Here is a 20,342-nt window from a genome sequence, read left to right as displayed (position 1 = left end):
GCCCAGTAATCTGTTGCCTGGTTTTTGTTAGGTCTGTGTGCAATCCAACAAGTTACAGATTTACACCAGTATGTTGTAGAAGTGATGACTTTACTTTCGCTTCAGCAACTACTACTCAGAGATAACAGATGTGATAATAAATGACTTATAATTCTCTTATGCCACACACATTCTTACAGTTCCAATAAGTATGTCAGAATGCAGAGAACCTTCTTGCTTCATCGCAAATGCCAGTAGGAAGGCTGTTCTCCCTCTTCTCTGCTAACATGTTTCAGGAATGTAATACATGTTGCTTCAGAGCTGGAACAGAGGGCTTGCTGATTAGCTCCTACTTACAGAGACTGCAGAAAATTAGATGTGACTGAGACTTGCAAGTTAACAATTTCATGGCAGACACGGATGAAGAATATTGCTATATAAGCTACACAGTCCATTTTAATTTCTCTTAGGTAATGTAATTGTATGTGGTTGCCTTCCTTAATCATTGAAGACTTAATAAATATTCACTTTATGATACATTGCTGTTTGTTGAAATATGAATGGAACAACACTTAAATAAGACATGTCCAGTTTATTGAGCCTCTGTGATGTAATGATTTAGAAAAGCTTAGGGAGTTTCTGTCTGGAGCCAACACTTTATAGGTGTAAGAACACACAATGTAGCATTGCAAGAAAACATCATTACGACACAATAACATTTCTTTTTGGCTCCTCCCAGAACTCATGATTTTATCAACAATATCTTCAGTGAGAGGAATGCCATCCTTTAACCAGGTGTTAGATCTTGTTCCTATACATTGGTGCTATGCACGTTATATTCAACTGTTTCTATTGATGGAAGCCCAAAAGTAGTTCCAGGGGAGGGATTTCCTAGCTCATTGCATATCATAAAACATAGGAAAGCAAAACATAATGTATAACCACAAAGAGAAAATGAAACTCTGTTTCTTTAAAGGAAGAGAGAATTTGTGGTTGTGCATGCCTATAGGATACTTGGGTAGATTACAAATGCAGCCAACAGTGCATTTGATAGTGTTGGTTCCCATGCAGAGGAGTCAGAGTGATAAGCACCCTTTCCAACCACACACACTTCCCAGGCTAGCTCAAATGTGCCCTGAGCACCTCTGTCACGTGTCACCATTTACTTGGAACCATTAGCAATTTTGCAGCTATGTTTATATTTTATTGCATCTAATGGGGCTTGGGTAAGCAGGATTTTCTATATTTAGTAACGGTATGAAAAACTGACTGTCAGTGTTGTCACATACTATTTGAAACCCAACACCATATGCCTGTAGTTTTACCTGCATATTCATTTGCTTTTTAACAAATTGTGATTAGGAAAAGTCACGAGTCTAGTTGAGACCATTCCAACTACTGAAAAGTGTTATCCGTGAGACGGTTTTCTCCTGTTCCTCCTTCTCCCCCAAACCCAAAAGGATATCACTCTGTAGCCCAGGTTGGCCTGGTACTTGAAGCAATCCTCCTGCCCCAAACTTGGTTGTTTTGAAAGTCATTTCATTTAAGAGTCAGAGTCACACTGGTTTAAACCAAATGAGCAGCTCTGGGATGTTGGAGAAGTCCTGTGCATTTGTCAATAAAGCACTGTCTGGCCAATAGGAATCTAGATGGGTGGGACTAGGAGTCCAGAAGGACTCTGGGTAGGAGAAACACAAGAGAGTCAACATGTAACGCCATGGGGTAGGAAGCCCGGAACTATTCTCCGGTAAGAAACATACTTAGATTAACAATTATGGGGTAATTACTTAAGTCAGAGCAAGCCAGTAAGAAACAAGCAAGGCCAACAGCTTCATAATTAATATAGCCTCCTGTGTGTTTATTTGGGACTGATGCGGCTCCAGAACCAGGACGGCGGGAAGGCTCCTCTCAATGAAAAAGCTTCTCTTTACACTGGGAAGCTTACATTTTCTCGCCACCAGCTTAGCTTCTTTCTTATTGCCCTTCTCACTAGTTGTTTAACTCAACAGAGGAACAGACAACTAACATTTCAGGGCCAGCTTAAGGTCATTTAGTTAAAACAAACATAGTGGGTTCTTTCATTTGCTTTTTTTCCTTGTAAGAGTTATTTTGACAAATTTGGTCCTTTCTCTTCTACCCAGATAGGCCCTGGCCTACCTTTGACTCTCTAGAGATGCCTGTGTGAAGTGCTCACTGGACCCGAGCTGCTTTTGTACATCACTTGGGTAGGAGCATGGCAGAGCAACATACACTGTTTCTAACATCATTTTATCTGAGAAATTATTTCACACATTTTGTGAGGCTTTCCCATTATATTCTAATGTGCTATGAAATCATTTTTCTAAAAATGACATTTTCTATTTTTCCTGACATCTAGCAATACTAATTTCATATGTTCATCTTGCATTTGCCAATCTGGCTGAATATAATTTCTGGTTATGTTTTTAAAAATATAAAAATCAAACAAAATAAATATGCCTTAAACCAAAGTTAATAGTTGTTGGGGAAGTCCTGTTATTTGCCTGTGCATTTGTCAATAAAGTACTGTCTGGCCAATAGAAAACCTAGATAGGAGGGACTAGGAGTCGAGGAGGATTCTGGGAAGGGGAAACACAAGAGAGTCGACATGTGACGCCATGGGGGTAGGATGCCGGGAACTATTCTCCGGTAAGAAACATACTTAGATTAACAATTATGGGGTAATTACTTAAGGCAGAGCTAGCCAGTAAGAGACAAACAAGGCCAACAGCTTCATAATTAATATAGCCTCCTGTGTGTTTATTTGGGACTCATGCGGATCTAGAACCAGGCTGGCGCGGCAGAGCCCAGGCGACTGGCGGGGGATAAACCAAAGCGGCTAGCAAAATAAAAAGCTTCTCTTAACAAATAGTCATTTCACTTTTGTGTCCTCCAGACTTCAGTAACTTCCCATTTTCTTGAGTCTAGGATCCTTTTTATGTCTTCAAAGCCTCACCATAACCTGGTTCTAGTTAGCTTTCAAGGGTTCACTCCTAATTGCCTTTCTCTTTTCTCTTGCTGATCCATGTGCTGACTAACTACTATGTGGGCCACGTACCTAGCTTGGAATATCCTTACCTCTTAGTTTCGTATAAGTAGATATTTACTAATAAATCAATTAATTAATTTAGGTTTTTTGAGACAGGGTTTTTCTGTGTAACAGTTTTGGCTGTCCTGGAACTCGCTTTGTAGACCAGACTGGCCTCAAACATACAGAGACCCACCTGCCTCTTCCTCCTGAGTACTGGGATTAAAGGCTTCCACCACCAGGCCTGGCTTGTGTAAGTAAATCTTAACTCTTGCCATAGGCCACCTCTTCTATGAAGCCTTCCTGTATTTGTCCAGTTGTAATGAATGAGTCATTTCTTTGTGTATATTTAACCTCCACTAGTAATACAAAAGCTGAACTGTCTTTCCACTTGACATTTTTAGGGCAAATAGTAGTTATCTAATACTTAGAAATGCTTAGAAAATGTTGGGATGGATATAGAATGCAAAGTCATGAGCTTTGCCGTCACGCCAACTGAGACAAATTTGGCTCAAACATTTTATACATTGGTGGCATCACTAATTATCTTGTAGCCTCAAATTCTTCCTTTACAAGATGATCTTTCTTTGAAGACTAAATGAGATTATCCATGAAAAGTGTTTAACCTGATGCCTTCCCCATGGTAAGTGAGCTACTATTAACTCATGCCACGTGCTGGATACTCAGTTGGTGATCAGTGAGCAAATCTGTTCTGAGATCCTAGTTTTAAGATGAAGACACTGAGAGGGAAAGAGAGAGAGATGGTGGAGAGAGAGAAAGAGAGAGAGAGAGAGAGAGAGAGAGAGAGAGAGAGAGAGAGAGAGAAAGAGAGAGAGACAGAGACAGAAACACAGACACAGACAGAGAAAGACAGAGAGACAGAGACAGAGAAAGATAGAGAGAGACAGAGACATACAGAAAGAGACAGAGACAAAGAGAGACAGAGACAGAGAGACAGAGAAAGACAAAGACAGAGACAGAGACAGAAAAGGAAGGGGAGGAGCAGAAGAGGAGAGGATGAGAAAAAAGCAAAATAAGGAGGGGGTGGTTCTTGTTTAACTTCACAACTGAAGTTCGTAATAGTTTTGTATGCCAGCAACCAAATCAGGGTCCATACGCAGACTCATACACATCTCTCTCCTCATTAGAGTAATGAGCTTCCTCAAAAACAGAGTCTTGTTTGAATCACTTTCATCTCTCTCTGCATCTCAGCACAGCAATTATCCATGCAGGTTCCCAATGTGGAATACGATGCAAATTCATAAAATTTCCATTAGAAATAAGAAATTAATAGAAATATCTTTAGTGTATAGGTCTGTCCCACTTTGCAAAATGTTACTAAGCTCCAAAAATGACACACGCTCACATGACAGTACAGAAAATCTTCATTTGAGCATCATTAGATTTTCAGGTGACAAAACAGCAGTCCACTCCACAATCAAGGTTTCCATTTATATATTTCACACACTGCCAAGCAAAATGAGTAAGAAACCAGGTGGTGGCCGGGCGTTGGTGGCGCACGCCTTTAATCCCAGCTCCCGGGAGGCAGAGGCAGGCGGATCTCCGCGAGTTCGAGGCCAGCCTGGTCTCCATAGTGAGTTCCAGGACAGCCTCCAAAGCCATGGGGAAACCCTGTCTTGTAAAACTAAAAAAAAAAAAAAAAAAAAAAAAAAAAGAAACCAGGTGGTGGTTTGAATAAAAATGCCCCCCTTTCATAGGACCAGAGTGAGTGGAACTACTAGGAGGTGTGGTCTCTTTGGAAGAAGTGTGTTTCAGTCACTTCCTGCTGCTCACTGATTCGGGTGTAGAGCTCTCAGCTACCTCTCCAGCACCACATCCACCTGTGTGCCACTATGCTTCCCATCATGCTGATGGTGGACTAAACCTCTGAGCTGTAAGCCACCCCCAATGGAATGTTTTCCTTGTAAGAGTTGCTATGATCATGGTGTCTCTTCTCAGCAGTAGGAACCCCGCTTAAGAAAGACACGCTGACACATGGGTTTGGCCTGTACTTACAGCTAAAGTGTTTGTCCTGAGTTTGAGATTTGTATATTAAATGTAATTAAGTGTTGTTTTTATAGATGCAAGGAAATGTGATAAGTTGTCATCACACAAGGGTAGTTCTCTCTGTAAGAGTAAAGTACTGAACTACAGGCAGGAAAGTCTATTTCAGTAACATAAGGGACAGACTGTGGTGTAATTGTCTTTCTTCTCGAAATATGTGGAGAAATAGTCATATTAAATTGCCTATCTAGAAACTACAGAATATCTACTTGGGCAAATTTAAGACTGAAATTTCACATGAATTATAGACATAGAGACATCATAGTCTAAATAGAACTGAATACTAGGGAGATAAATGGGAGGCCTTTCATTACTTCAAATCACAGTATTTTACCAACACTTATTTTCTTACTCCTAATTGATCCATTGTCTGCACACTTGTATCCCGTGTTCTGCACTTTGAGGAGAAGCAGTGTTTGCACACTGCTGGTCATGTCTTGGATTCTGTTTCCTTTACCACGTAGATCTTTAAGGAAAGAAGACACTGTACAGAAAATGACATAAGAATCTGATTCAAAGACATGTTCCCTGCTAATTAACTGTACATCGTGAGTCAATAGAGTCTTACTTGTTTTATAATCTAAAGAAGGGGTTAAAAGTCCATTTGATGAAATGTATGTACTTTTGTATCCCCCCACCCCACCTTGAATCCAGGGTCTTATGCTTCCTAGGCAAAACACTTCACCACCCAGCTAAGTCCTGACTGAAAACCATGCAGTATTCCTCCATTCCTTGCCCCCTCTTCCTTGAGAGAAGATCTCTTGCTGTGTAACCCAGGCTGGCCTGCCATGTTAGAATTGCAGATTTGTGCCACCACACATGGCTCTTCCACATCTTGAGGTTTTACAATCTGCCCTTGCACTCTCATATAATTAAAAAGAAAAAAGGAATCTTGGCTACAGAGGCAAGGGCACTTGTGCGAGCGTGAGGACCTGAGTTCAGATCCCAGCATAAACACATAAGGTCTGCATAGCCACGTGAGTGCCTCTGACAGCAGCACTGTTGGTAGGAAACAGGAGGATTGCTTGCTGGCTGCCAGCCTCAGTCAGGGACAGATTCTGTCTCAAGGGAGTAAGGTAGAGAATGATAGACTCCAGGATAGCAGAGCAGGACACCGTGTCCTTTTCCGTGGGGATGCACACCACACAGACCTTTTTTTGTAAGGAATCAGAAGAAAGGAAAGAAAAACACAATAAGGTACAGGACAGATAACTTAAAACTACTAAACAGCAATTGTTCTTTAACAAAAAAGTGTAGCTTGAATTCGTACTGGGTAGAAGGCTGCTTAAGCACTGTCCAGTTCAGTTTTCTGAGTGCTTGTTAAAATTAATTATCATACAGCAGCTTCCCTCACATATCCAACTCTCAGAAAATATGCTTGGAGTGGAAAAATGCAAATTGGGTTCCGAGGTAATTTTGTACTCCAGGGACAGATTTTTTTTCATTTCACATTACTTCATGCTGGAAAAGGTTCATTATTATTTATAAAGCGGAACAAGCCCCAAAGCCAATCCATTTTCAGCTACATTGTCACTTTCTGCATTCCAAACACCACTAAATTCCCAAATGAGGAGGCTAATTCTTTCCTTACAGAGCCATACAACTTGCTTAGGGTATTACAAACATAAGTGACAGTACTTTATCCAGAATAATTTTTATTCTCTACCATCAGCTCTCAGACACCTTGTTTAATTTTGTAAAATATTTATCACTATTAAATTTCATCTCTTTGAGTAATGTGGACCTATACTGTCAAAACACCCTGGAGTGTGGACTTTGGAGGTAATTATTACCTGTCAATGATTCTGTATGTCCAGATGTGCTTCTGAAAATATTCATTTTCTTAGTGTGTTTAGTCTGTGAGATGGTTATTTTTTGTGTATGTGCAAATGTGTGCATGTTCTTGTGTGTGTGTGTGTGTGTGTACATGTGTATACATGACCACATGGATATCAAAGGACAACTTCAGGTGTTGTTCTGCGGGTGGTAGAGCCAGTTTTCTTTTGAGACAAGGTCTCTTTGGTCTGGAACTTGCCAGACAGTCTGAGTGATCAGCAAGATCCCAAATCACACTTTTCTGTCACCTACAGCATTGGAGTTTTAAGTGCACACTGTCAAGTCTAGACTTTCTTTAACATAGGCTTGGGGTAATCAAACTAAGGTACTTTGTCAACTGAGCTATTATTGTTCCAGTTCTAAATAGTATATTTAATATAAAAAAAACTATAGTGCCCTGTTTTGGATAACCATTATCTTAATTAATAATTCTAAATACGCAACTGCTACAAGTTCAAAATCAAACAACGATGGATAAAAATGGCCCCATCTCTTGTACCCCTCCATCCTGACATAAGAACTGTACTTCAGGGCCATTCTTCTAAACGACAGGTTTGACTTTGTGGTACAGTGTTTGTCTGCATATCTTTGAGGTTACTGTACAGGGTGTCAAAGATAAGAGATTTCCCATCTCAACATGAGAACTTCTGGTAGTCAGAACTGCATTAAGACAGCTGTGTTGATAAATTCTGTCAGGGGCTGGTCAAGGGTGGGCTAGCTGTGCTGAAGAGGCTACTCAGGTATTCCGTGTTCCTGTGCCAAGAGTGGTTTCTGTAAGTGTTGAATTTCCTCTTTTCCTCACTGCTTGGTTCCTGTGGTCCAAAGAACATTCACAAAACGAAACCCTTTGTAAATCTAAGACAGGAACAGAAACAGGAGGCGTCCCTTCTGATTCCCCTATCCCAAACCGAGAAAATCTCCTGACAGCTGTCAAAAGGAGAAACTTCTGACAATGATAGATCTGAAACTGGAGAAGAATAAAATAAACCAAGATTGTTCTTAAAATGAAGATTTCAATCTGACTCTTATTTTGGCAGACTGCTTTTAAGGAAGAGAGAAGTCTGTTGGGGAGCCTAATTTTGCAAAGTTATTCACTCTCTGATAATTGAGTGGCAACCCTAGTTTATGGCCTGGAGACCACTCTGCAGGAGAAAATAGTACAATCAGAAAATGCTCTTTGCAGAAAAACTTTTTAGAAAAAGTTTCCATTTATGTGACATCCAGGATGGGTTTGTGGGTTAGCTTCATCTGAACCAGCTCAGGCACAGGCCTCTTCTGCTGTAGTGCTGGAGCATCGCTATTTAATTTACCCTTCCAGTCTTTAGAAACAAGTTGAACCACTACTGGAAGGTGGTATAACTTTTGAGAGGTAGGGCCTCAGGAAAGGATTTAGGTCATCACTGATTTTGCTTGTAATGTATTTCTAGATGAGCTGCTTGCTAGAACTGATCATGGACCAGAACTTTGAAAACTGAGCCCAAATAAACCTCTTCTCTTTATAAATTAATTATATCAGGTATTTTGTTATGGCAAAGGAAATCTAACAAGTCTTCTAAATAGCTCAATTCTAGAGCCAATTATGTATGTTAGGCAGCAGCTAATGTTACAAAATCTATTTCACATCAATAGAAACATCATTGCAACACAAAATCAATATTCCCTATGTCCATGCTTATGGCTATTCTTTGATAATGACCAAAATTGTCATTTATATAGAAATGTGTTCTATTTTGATAATGCTAGAAAACAGATAATGACTTTGGAGAATATCAAGATTAATGCTTATAAGATCAACATTTATTCCCAGTCAATGCACTATCAAAGTCACTAGTACAGTTGATGTGAAGTTCAACAAATTTGGTCAACAAAGAGTATCATAGGAAGTCATTGATGGTTGTCTTTATCTCTTAAATCTATATTTATGGTTTACTTTTAATTATGTGTGTACATTGTGTCTGCATACAGTCATGTGAACTTGAGTGTGGGTGATCACAGAGGCTGAAAGAGGTAGGCTTCCCTGGAACTTCAGTTACAGGTGGTTGTGAACTGCCTAGTATGGATTCTGGGGACTGAACTTCATGCCTTCTGGAAGACAGTACCCCCTTTTAATCTCTAAGCCATCTCCCCAACTCCTAAACCTAAAAGAAAGTACACAATTTGTAAGTGCACAGCTCATGGATGCTCTATTATCAGCACACGTGGGCAGTCACTCCCTAAGTCAGGAAAAATAACATTGCTGAGATGACTCAGTGGATAAAGGTTCTTGCTGCCCAGCCTGAGTTCAATTCCCAGGACCCATAGCTCATTCCTACAGCTTGTCTCTGACCTTGACTGTGCACAGTGGTGTATACATCCACCCACTTCTTACCTGCCCACCACAAATAAAGGCAAAAAAAAAAAAAATGTCTAAAGCCTTATCTGCTTCAGGAAGACACCCAAGCTCTTTCTTCATCGCTATCCTGCCCCTTATCATTAAACAGCCACTGTTTTGATAAATCAACAAGATTAGCTTTGTCTGCTTTGGAATTTTATACTGCATAAAATTTAAGCCGTTTTAATTAGAGCTTCTAGAAGCCATTCCTTCTGTGACATCCCATCTCAGAGGTAGAGTAATTGTTTCTTTATAGGTAACTCTGTCAGGTAGATGAATGGCTTACCCTATAATTCACTATCACAAAACCTTATTTATAATTTACATGAGCAGTCAGCATCTAGAGGAACATTATGACCTTGTAACCTAACACACTAAAAAATGGAATTATTGAGATTAAAGACAAATGAGCGTTGAATATGTCCATTTGTGAGATTCTGGATCTCCGTGTTCTATTCTTTTTTGATAGTATGATTTTAACCTTTGGAACACAGTAGTAGTTGTTTGATTATTGAGATATTTTTCTTTCTGCTTGCTCGGTCTCTTATTTTTTTAACCCCTTTTTCTTTATTTTTGAATATAAATTAGAAATAAGGTTGCTTCACATGTCAATCCCAGCTCCCTCTCCCTCTCCCTCCCCTCCTCCCAGGACCTCCCACCAAGCCCCCTCACCAATCCCCACTCATTTCCCCAGGGAGGTTGAGGCTCTTCATGGGGGGTGTCCACAGTTTGTCATTTCATCCAGGGCAGGGCCTAGGCCCTCCCCCAAGAGTTCAGGATGAGAGAGCATCTCTCATTGTGGGATGGGCTCCCAAAGTCTATTTGTATGCCAGGGATAAATTCTGATCTACTACCCAAGGCCCCATAGATTGCCTAGGCCTCCTCACTGACACCCACATCCAGGGGGTCTGGATCAGTCCCATGCTGGATTCTGAGCCATCAGTCTGGGGTTCAAGAGCTAACCCTTGTTCAGGTTAGCTGTTTCTGTGGGTTAAACCAGCCCAGTCTTAACCCCTATGCTCAGCCATCCTCCCTCTCTGTTACTGGGTTCCTTGAGTTCAGCTCAGGCTTGGTCTCTTATTGTAATGTGCTTTTCTTCAGAAAATATGTGAGTATTTAATAGTTTAAAAATAAATGATTCTGAGTGCTTACGCTATAGCTCAGTTGTTGAGTGTTTGTGATACATCCATGGATACCTGGGCTTTATCCATACGATAGTGACTTAGTTATGGTTTTTATGCTGCAACAAAACACTGTGACCAAATGCAGCTTGGGCAGGAAAGGGTTTACTTGGCACTGTAGTCCTTCATTGAAGGGGAAGGAACCTGAAGGCAGGAGCTGATGCAGAGGCCATGGAGGGGGCTGCTTGCTTGTCCCTCATGGCTTGCTCAGCCTACTTTCTTATAGAACCCAGGGACACCAGCCTAGGGATGGTACCACCTACCGTGGACTGGGCCCTCTCACATCAGTCACTAATTGCCTAGAAAATTCCCTAAGCTGGATCTTATGGAGGCATTTTCTCAGTTGAGGTTCCTTCCTTTCACATAACTCAAGCTTTTGTCAAGTTGACATAAAAGTATCCAGCATAGATGGGATGCAAGGGTGTGTGTTTGTATATGGGTGTGGGATGCATGGGGAAAAGACTTGAAAGACTCATATTTGATTGTTTTCCTCCCTCCCTCCCTCCCTCCCTCCCTCCCTCCCTCCCTCCCTCCCTCCCTCCCTCCCTCCCTATTCTCCCTTTCCTCCTCCTCCTCATTCTTCTTCTTTTCTCTCTCTCTCTCTCTCTCTCTCTCTCTCTCTCTCTCTCTCTCTCTCTCTCTCTCTCTCTCTCTCTCTGTGTCTGTCTGTCTCTCTCTCTCACACACACCAGGTGTCTCACCATGTAGCTTTGGCTGATCTTTGTAGATCAGATTGACCTCTAACTCAGATCTCTCTGTCTGTCTGTCTGTCTGTCTGTCTGTCTGTCTGTCTGTCTGTCTGTCTGTCTCTCTCTCACAAACACACACACACACACACCAGGGTGTCTCACCATGTAGCTTTGGCTAATCTTTGTAGATCAGATTGACCTCTAACTCAGAGATATGCCTGCCTCTGCCTTGTCAGTGCCAGAATTAAATATATCTAACACCACTCTTGACTGCTTATGTATTTCTAAATTTATGACAGGCCTCCAATTTCTATAAACACTTGTGAATATTATTTTTACTCAATTTCAAGGGGAAATCAGGAATGAGATGCAATGGGGAAAGAAAATGAAAGAGCACATTGAATGGTGGTGTAAGTAGTAGTCTAATTTCAGAAATACTGGTGTGTGTGTGTGTGTGTGTGTGTTTATTGGGGGAGTATGTCATAGAAATCAAGAGGGACAGTAGTACTATTTGTTGATAATAGCAGCAGCAGATAATAATGGCCAAATCTGGCTGGATGTTGATAGAATTCCTCTAAAAACCACAAACAAACAAACACACACAAAACAACAAATTTTTTTCTTTAGACAGGTACTCTGATGATATCAGGGAATATTAAGCTACACAGGGTAGGTTGTCATATGTTGTTTATTTAGGGAGAAGTCATTTACATGACAAGCTGAGAACCAAAGGTCCGCTCGCTGCTCTCCCAGATCCCACCAGAACCCCAAGAGAGTCAGTGTCCCTCTGCACAGCCCTTTATTTCCCACATCCGTATGCACCTGTAGCCATGCCCAAAGTGGGTGTGGTCAGTGGCACAGGTATCTAAGATCTCTCCCTACACTCTGGCATTGTTATTTCAACAGATTATTCTGGAAAGTTGGATGATGCCCGTCCACTGTCACTGGGAGTGAAAATAAGTTACCTTTCCAGGTGATTAGGACATTTATGCCTTAAGTTATTTACAAGAGTTGTGGGAAAAGTGCAAGCCCCTCAGTGTTTGCCCCCTGGCCCAGCCACCCTTTCTTTCTACCATCTTAGGATGTTTGGGAAAGGAAGTTGGCTCCCTGGTTTCTCGTCAACTTTCAGTTCTTTTGCGAGACTTAATTGTGCATGTTGGTAGTTAATTGTCACTATTAAAAGCACACAACCTGACCTGGAGGAAATGAAGTGTAGGACTTGTTAATTACCAACTGTGATCTCAGTTTACTGAGAACAGAAAACTCACTTTAAAGCTGAGAGAGTACTTGATTAGCACAAAGAAGGTTTCCCAAGAGTGTGGCTTCTGAAGCCCACAGGCTGTAGGAGCTTTCTCTCTACCAGCGTGTCTACTTTGGCAACTACCTCTTAGTTTGAGCTTTAAGGAGTGCAGTAAACTCTACTTATTTGAAATTGTTTCCTTTTGTCCCACCAATAAGAGGATGTATTCAGTGCAAGGCCACCTGCTATGGTTTGTACATATTTAAGCTATTACTTTCTTTAATTCAATCTCAGTTTCTATACACTATATACCTTAGAGGAAGATTTTTAGGTGATGTCCAAAATACAAAACTATCATTACTTTCCATAAATAAAAGATAAATGTGAAATAAGAAACTCTTTAAAGTTGTCTCCCACTTTTGGAAATGGCTTAGAAAAATGAATTTTGGGTTTGGAATCAGAAGACTAGACTTGTCATCAGGTCTGCTGCTTCCAAGCTCTCTGGTTAAAAAAAAAAATCACTTCTACCAGGCGGTGGTGGCTCACGCCTTTAATCCCAGCACTTGGGAGGCAGAGGCAGGCGGATTCAGTGAGTTCAAGGCCAGCATAGTACACAAAGCTGAGTTCCACAACGGCCAGGACTGTTACACAGAGAAACCGTGTCTTGGAAGAAAAATTAATTCTCTGAGTGCCAGTGTCTTCACCTGAAAGGGGAAGGGCACGGTGACAATGCCCCTGCAAAGGGTAACCATGGGGACAAAGGAAGTATTTAAGAGAGTGATGGAAATGCCCACTGCAAAGGGGATTATAGTTGACACTTGTCTTGCTTGGCACTCTCCCTCTTTCTTTCTAGGAGATTAGACCAGCTAGCTTACAAAGGAAAATAAATGTTTCCTAATAATTTTATGTCCAACGTCAATGCTCATCTTGAGTCTGGCATGGTGCATGGAGCTCATCTTGAGTGTACAGATCCCTTAATTGGTAGTGGTTTGTGGGTTGCTTCCTTGAGAAGGGCTGGGCATTCAGTGCTGTGGCTGATTAGTGATGTTTCCTCCAAGTATGAAGGGAAAGTTGCCTGGTACAGCGTATCAGACATCACTTACTCTGGTCTTCTCTTCAGCAAGCCCCTTAGTTCCCCAGAACACATGCTGAAAATCACCTTTCATTTAGTGGGTACTCGACTCAAGTTAATCACACCTACTAAACATCTTCTCATCCTGAAATAGTCTCCTGGAGTGAAGCCTTGTCAGGCTGTTCTTGTTCAGTCTCCTCTTTCTCACTCTCCCGAGAGAACACACCATGCTGCCTTAGGACTCCTGTGGAGAGAGAGGCTAGGGAGATGAGCTGCTTGTGAAGTTGGGACTATTTTGCCAAGGCTTTTTCTTTCTCCGTCATGCCACAGAAGGCAAGCAGGTTCCTTCCTAGGGGGGCTGTGGTGAAGGAACTCTGTGAGGCCTGGGATCGGCTTAGTGTTGGAGTTTCCTCAGCAGTTAGCTAAATGCCAATTTACTAGGATCTACAAGAGTCGCTGCAGTGGAAAATGCTATCAATTGTGTAGAAAACCCATGGGATGTTAAAAACCTATTTATGACACTTCCCTTTTGTCTCTCTCACACTCTGGAATGAACCAATAAGCAAACCATTAACACACAGAGAAATTCTTCTGACGCTTACTGCTCTGTCTGAAAAGAATATCATGGAAGGAAACTTGACAAAGAATACTTCAGAGAACTTAACTTTGAAATGACATTTTGATGCCAACAGACTCTAAAAGCTGACATCGACACTTCTGATATCGGTGCATTACTGTTTAACACAATAGGTTAAGTGTTGCTTAGGGGGGTTTAGAGTCATTCACTTCTCAGAAGCAAAGCATGATCATTATCTTCTTATTACTGCTCATGGAAATTTGCATTGCTCCTACCATCCACAAACTGCTCCTCGGCAATTCTTATTACTAACAAATCCATAACCTGACTGGCCTCTCTTGAAATAGAGGGTATGGCAGAGTCACTCAGGAAATAGATACCGGCCTGATGGCATCAATTGAAATGAATTGTAGCTGAGGGAAAGGTGCTTTGTGAAGCATTTCAATGTGACAAAGACGAGTTTTGAAATAATCACTTACTTTGTGACTGCGTTTCGTAATCTCACTCACCCAGGTATTTGTGACCCACACATCCTGGACTCACAAAGGATGATAGAGGAACACAAGCTGGCAGCTTGACTGAAGGGGAATCGATGTCTATCGAGGGGCACTTAGGCATTTCAAAGGGTTTTCAAGGAAAAGCATATTCCTTGTGGACCGCTAAAGGGAGGGAGTAGCGTCTATGAAACTTCCCACTGTCTCCTTACTGCACACCCATCCCGTTCCCATGCCTATTAGACGGCACTGAGCCTGTGGACAGTATATTGGGAAAAGACCGGAAGCCGCCTCTCTCCTAAGTGTTGCTTACAGGCCTATGTCAGGATGTGTGTGAGGCTGTCCTGTTGCTCTTAATTTCTTATTGAATTGAGTGTCTGAGCTGTATAATTCTCTTGCTGCTATTTGGGAATCTGAATTCAGTGCTTCACAATAACATTCCAAAAATAATGAGGAGCTTAAAATTTTTGTTACTAGACTTTTTCTTTCTTTCTTTTTTTTTTTTTTTGGTTTTTCAAGACAGGGTTTCTCTGTATGGCTTTGGAGCCTGTCCTGGAACTTGCTCTGTAGATCATGCTGGCCTCGAACTCACAGAGATCCACTGCCTCTGCCTCCAGAGTGCTGGGATTAAAGGCATGCACCACCAATGCCCAGATGAAAGTGAAGTTCTTAATTTTGGCTTTTTTTCTAAGACAAGACAAGGTTTCATTGTGTAACCATGGCTAGCCTGGAACTCCCTTTGTAGATCAGGAACTCACAGAGATCTATACCACTTGTCCTAGTCAGTGTTCTATTGCTGTGAAGAGACACCATGACCACAGCAACTCTTATAAAGGAACATATTTAATTGGAGCTGGCTTACAGTTTCAGAGGTTTAGTTTATTACTGTCACAGTGAGAAGCATGACAGCATGCAGGCAGACATGGAGCTTGAGAAGGAGCTGAAAAATTCTACTTTTTGCTCCCAAGGCAAAGGGAAGTGCAGTATGTTCTACCCTGGGCATAGTCAGCACTTGAGATCTCAAAGCCTGCCCCCACAGTGACACACTTCCTCCAACAAGGCCACACCTCCTAATAGTGCCACTCCTTGTAGGCCAGGTACTCAAACACCTGAGTCTATGGGAGCCATGCCTGCTCAAGCCACCATGTCACTCTTGGGCATATGCCCAAGGTACTCTTCATCCCACTGCACAGACACTTGCTCATCCATGGTCACTGGCATTCTATTCATAATAGTCAGAGATTAGAAACAGCCTACGTGTCCATCAATAGACAGATGAATAAAGACAATGTGGTGTATTTACACAAAGGAATATCTCTCAGCTGTTAAAAAAATGAAATCTTGAAATTTACAGGTAAATGGATGGAGCTAGAAAAAAAATCATCCTGAGTGAGGCAACCTAGACCCCCAAATGCAAATATGATATGTATTCTCTTAAATGTGTATGCCAGCTGTTAAATACTTAATAAGCAGACTAAAATCTATATACCTCCAGAGGTTAGGTATAGGGTAAGGGACGAGTGGGTAAGGAAGGAAATACTGGGAAGGACAACTAAAACTAAGGGCCCTTTGAGGGACCATGTGCCCAGCAATGTATGGTCAGTGCAAAACAAACTCTGGACTTTCTGGACGCTCTTCGCCTCACTACTTTGTCACAGCAGTTTTTCTTTTTAGCCTTCCAGATCTCTCTCACATATTGTGACTTCCGATTTTGTGTTTTTATTGGATCCTGTGTGTCTTTGTGTCCACATGTGTCTCCTGTGCCTTTTCTTTGGCTCCTTTTCTTCTCTTTGTTTGTTTTCTCCTATTCTGGCTTGCTTTTGCTTTATCTTATTTTAATTTTTTGGATGCCTGTGTGTTTTCTAAAAAGAGAGAGAAAGAAAGGTGTGTATGTGGATGGGAGGAGAGGTGGGGAGGATATGGAGGGAGTTGTGGGAGGGGGAAATTGCAGTCAGAATATATTGCATGGAAAATGAATTTTTTAAAAAAAGAAGTAAAACGTTCCCTTGCTTGTACCCTTCCAAGCACTGCCTTCCTGGCTGCTGAGAAACAGGAACTTCTGCTCAGTTTCTTGCTTTGTATTGCCTTTTTCTTCCTCCCTCTTACTGTCACCAGGCTCTGCACGGCCATCTTCCTCACACTCCATCTTTTCTTCCCCGTCTCCACCCACTAACCTTCATTAACCACCCTTTCTTCCACTGACCTTTTCTCTCTGTGTATCTCCAAATCTGAAAGGCGATTTCTTCCGGGGCACACAACTCAGTGTGCTCACTGCTAAGTCCAGTGCTATCTCATGGAAATAAATGAAAACCCCTTGCATAATTTTCTGTTTTCTTGAAACAAGTAAAATCATTTTGACATGTAATGTATTGATCTAATATGTTCAAAATATTATCATCCTATATGCAATCAGTTGAAAGTCATTAATGACATATTTCCATTTTTTTTCCTGAGTCTTGGAAGTTTGGTTTGTAATTTGAATCCATAGTACATTTCACATTTGGATGGGCTACAGTGTTGGGCTAATAAACAAATTTCAAGACTGCATCATATCTTCTGCCTCTTAAACATGTATTTTAAAATCTATTTACTTGGATCAAATTATATAAAACTTGGAGGCTAGGACTTTTCCACTTCTGGTTTCCTATTTCATTCTTGAGTATGTAGTAATCAGTTTGCATTTTCCATTGTTATTATTATTATTATTATTATTAGTGTATGACACTTTTTCCTGCACATGTCTGTGCATCGAATGTATGCTTGATGTCTGTGGAGGCTAGAAGTGGCCATAAGATTCCTTGTAACCAGGGTTACAGACAGCTGTGAGTCACCTTGTGGGTGCTGGGAATCAAACCTGGGTCCTCTGGAAGAGCAGCCAGTGCTCTTAAACACTAAGCCATACCTCAAGTCTCACAGTTGCAATTTTCTGTTAAAATATTGGATGTATTAACCTGTCTGTCACTTCTGATATGAAGCACAATCCCACCATGATGTCTTCATGCTTGAAGTTTCCTTTCTCTTTCTGCACTCATGGTATGAGTCAATAGATGCACTGTCCCTGTCCTGACTGAAGTTAGAACCTTTGTGTTGTTGGATGAGGCTGTGGGAAATGGATGTGCATTATTTGCAGATCTGTTGCACTAGAGAGCAGCACTTTCACAGAAACTATCCAGACAAGTCAGTCATGTTGGATGTGCAGCTGAATCATACAATAATTGCATCCATTGTTGTCTTTTTACTTCCTAATGGAGATGTGGTCAAAGGCATGCAAAAATGTCCTGCTTGCAGGATGCAAACACAAAACAGAGCTTTTCCAATTTTATCATAGTACAGAGACAGAGTTGTAGAAGCTGATGTCACATCACTGTATAAGAGTAGCTTATAAACCAGCAGGGAGGAGGATCCCAGGATGTGCAGGACACAGAGAGGAACCCTAAACAAAAAATGACAAGGCAACTGCTAACCTCTATCAGGCTTGTTGACATCTGGAGAGCAGGGAGAACACGTAAACCTTACCCATCTCACAATTTCGTGAATAAACTGTCAGTGCATACATGTACTGTTTCCAGCCCTCTCATCAACTCATTTCAAGCCCAAAGCGCCTTACACAGAATTCTAGGATTATAATTCTAGAACTGAGTTGATGAACACTAAATCAAAGTCCGTGGTTTTTTCCTCGTTACATACACTGCTATCATAAGCTACAAATACTGCCTTCATATAGTCTAACGTCCAAGGGATCTTTAAGAATTTACCAAGTTGTCCTTATGAAGTATGCAATGTTTTTATTCAATTTTGAAGTCTTAGGTCTGTTTCCTATTGATAGTATCACTCTTAGTTCCCTATTATTTTCTTTTCGGATAGTTAACATATTTGCTCCTCATCTGACTTGATATAACATTTTAAAAATTGCCCATTTTAAACCTCAGTTCACTTCTGAGCTGGTGGAATTCTGACTCTGGGTCCCTGTCACAGCCACTTCCCTGACAGCAAAGGTACTAGTGAGCGCATGCCCTTCGGATGAGAGGGTTAGGGGACTACCGTGAGCTTGCTGAAAAACCCTAGCAGGCTTCTGTTGTTACTTTCTTCTCCTTGTAGCTGCCTGTGCCTGTTGCTCACATGCTGCCCTGCTCTCTAGTCTTGAACACTGGTTTGAACGTGTGCATGCTAACTTCTGAGAGGCCTGGAGAGCTCGACCTCAATGCTTCTCCCTTGGTGGGTGGCAGTGGCATTCTGAAACAAAGGAATCTCTCATTCTGCTTCCACAGTCCTTCACTGGGAGAGGAAATGGAAGGCTTTGCTTTTTAGTAACATTTGCTAGCATTTGACAAAGTAAGTGTACTTTTCAGATTGGGTCGGTTTATGATTTTTTTTCCTATACTATTATTGCTTTGTTTTTTTGAGTATATTAGTGCAAATAATAAGGGAATTGAGACTTTAATTTTGAGCAGTTTGGATTTTCATTTTTTAGCAACTATTTTTTGTTGTAGAACTGAAACCTGGCCTTCAAATGGGTCTTTTGTCATAGTTTTACTTCTTGCTATATTGAGTGCGAATGTGTATAAGGAGTTCTTATATCTTCCACCCTCTCCTTCTCTCTTTATTATACTTTAGAATAGATTTTGACAAGAGGAAGGAAACACAGAACCTTGTCTATCAAAGAGAGTAAAGGAGAGGGAATGTTTCAGTGAATACAACCACCTTCATTATTTCTCCTAAGGCTAGTAGCTGCCATTTTGTGAGTGGTCTTTAAATAGACTCTGTGTTCAAGACATTGTCCTTGGTGACCAAGGGACAGAGACAGTCTCTACTTTTTTTCTTGTGAAAGCTCTAAGATAGTAATTTTAAAAATTAACTACTGTAAATGAAAATCACGTGGAAGGTGCGTGTGAGGAGGTGTAGTAAGGAAACTGGGGACATGACTGATCTGTGATATGGCTAAGGTTTTTATTGTAGATGTGAGAGAGAGAGAGAACATCCAGAGTAGGTGTTCATGGAAGGCAGAGAAAGAACACCGGACATGGTCAGAAGACTGGACATGTACAGGGCTAGGAAGTGGGTGAGTGAGGAGAAATAGTGGAGATAGTGAGAGAGCAAAGGAGGGAGTGGAACACAGTGAAAGAGAGAGAGAATAAAAGAATAAGAAAGAATAACCATAGAGATAGTAGAGAACAGTAGATGTCGGGGTTCTCTGTGGTCCCCCGGTCCGAGGTTGGAGAGGGTAGAGTGCACTGTTTGCCAGTTCTGCAGCCTCCCTGAAACCTGGAGACAATTAGGCACAACAGGGAGTCGAGTCAGGCAAGATCTCCTTTATTGTGTAACACTGGAGCCCTCTTAAAGTGAAAAACCGCAGGGCGGGAAAAGTATTACCCAATAATTTTACAGGTGTTCCTGTGATGTATCTAGTGTCCTATCCCCTGTTGGACGTTGTCTGCGACTGCGATGACCTCATCCAGTGTGAGTTTGGGCAGTCAATTGTTTTTCTTAGTAAACACTTGAAGCCTCGCTTCTGCTTCCGTAGCCCATCTTGTAATGGCGCCTGTGGTCAGCTTTGGGCCACTCTCGTTTGGTGCGACAGTCATCTGCTTGGGCCACTCCCCCTCCTGCTGGGACATGATCCGTGCTCCTCCATAAGTAGAGAATAAGCTGAGTTAGGGCTTTTTTTTTGCTGTGAAGAGATACCATGACCATGGCAATTCTTGTAAAGGAAAAAACATTTAATTGGGCTTGCTTACAGTTTCAGAGGTTTGGCACATTTTCATCATGGTGGGATATGGTAGCAAACAGGCAGAC

The 20,342-nt window shown here is 41.5% G+C and overlaps 1 protein-coding gene across 1 annotated transcript in view; it reads left to right on the top strand.

The window, feature by feature from the left end:
• The window catches only part of LOC121137645 (synapsin-1-like), a 29,243-nt gene that overhangs the window by 3,621 nt on the left and 5,280 nt on the right, over positions 1-20,342 (top strand). The window lies entirely within an intron of this gene.

The sequence above is a fragment of the Mesocricetus auratus genome, unplaced genomic scaffold (genome assembly GCF_017639785.1).
Source record: "Mesocricetus auratus isolate SY011 unplaced genomic scaffold, BCM_Maur_2.0 Super-Scaffold_6730, whole genome shotgun sequence".
NCBI lineage: Eukaryota > Metazoa > Chordata > Mammalia > Rodentia > Cricetidae > Mesocricetus > Mesocricetus auratus.
Note: the sequence above shows the minus strand (reverse complement) of the source record. Positions and strands in the feature narration are given on the sequence as shown.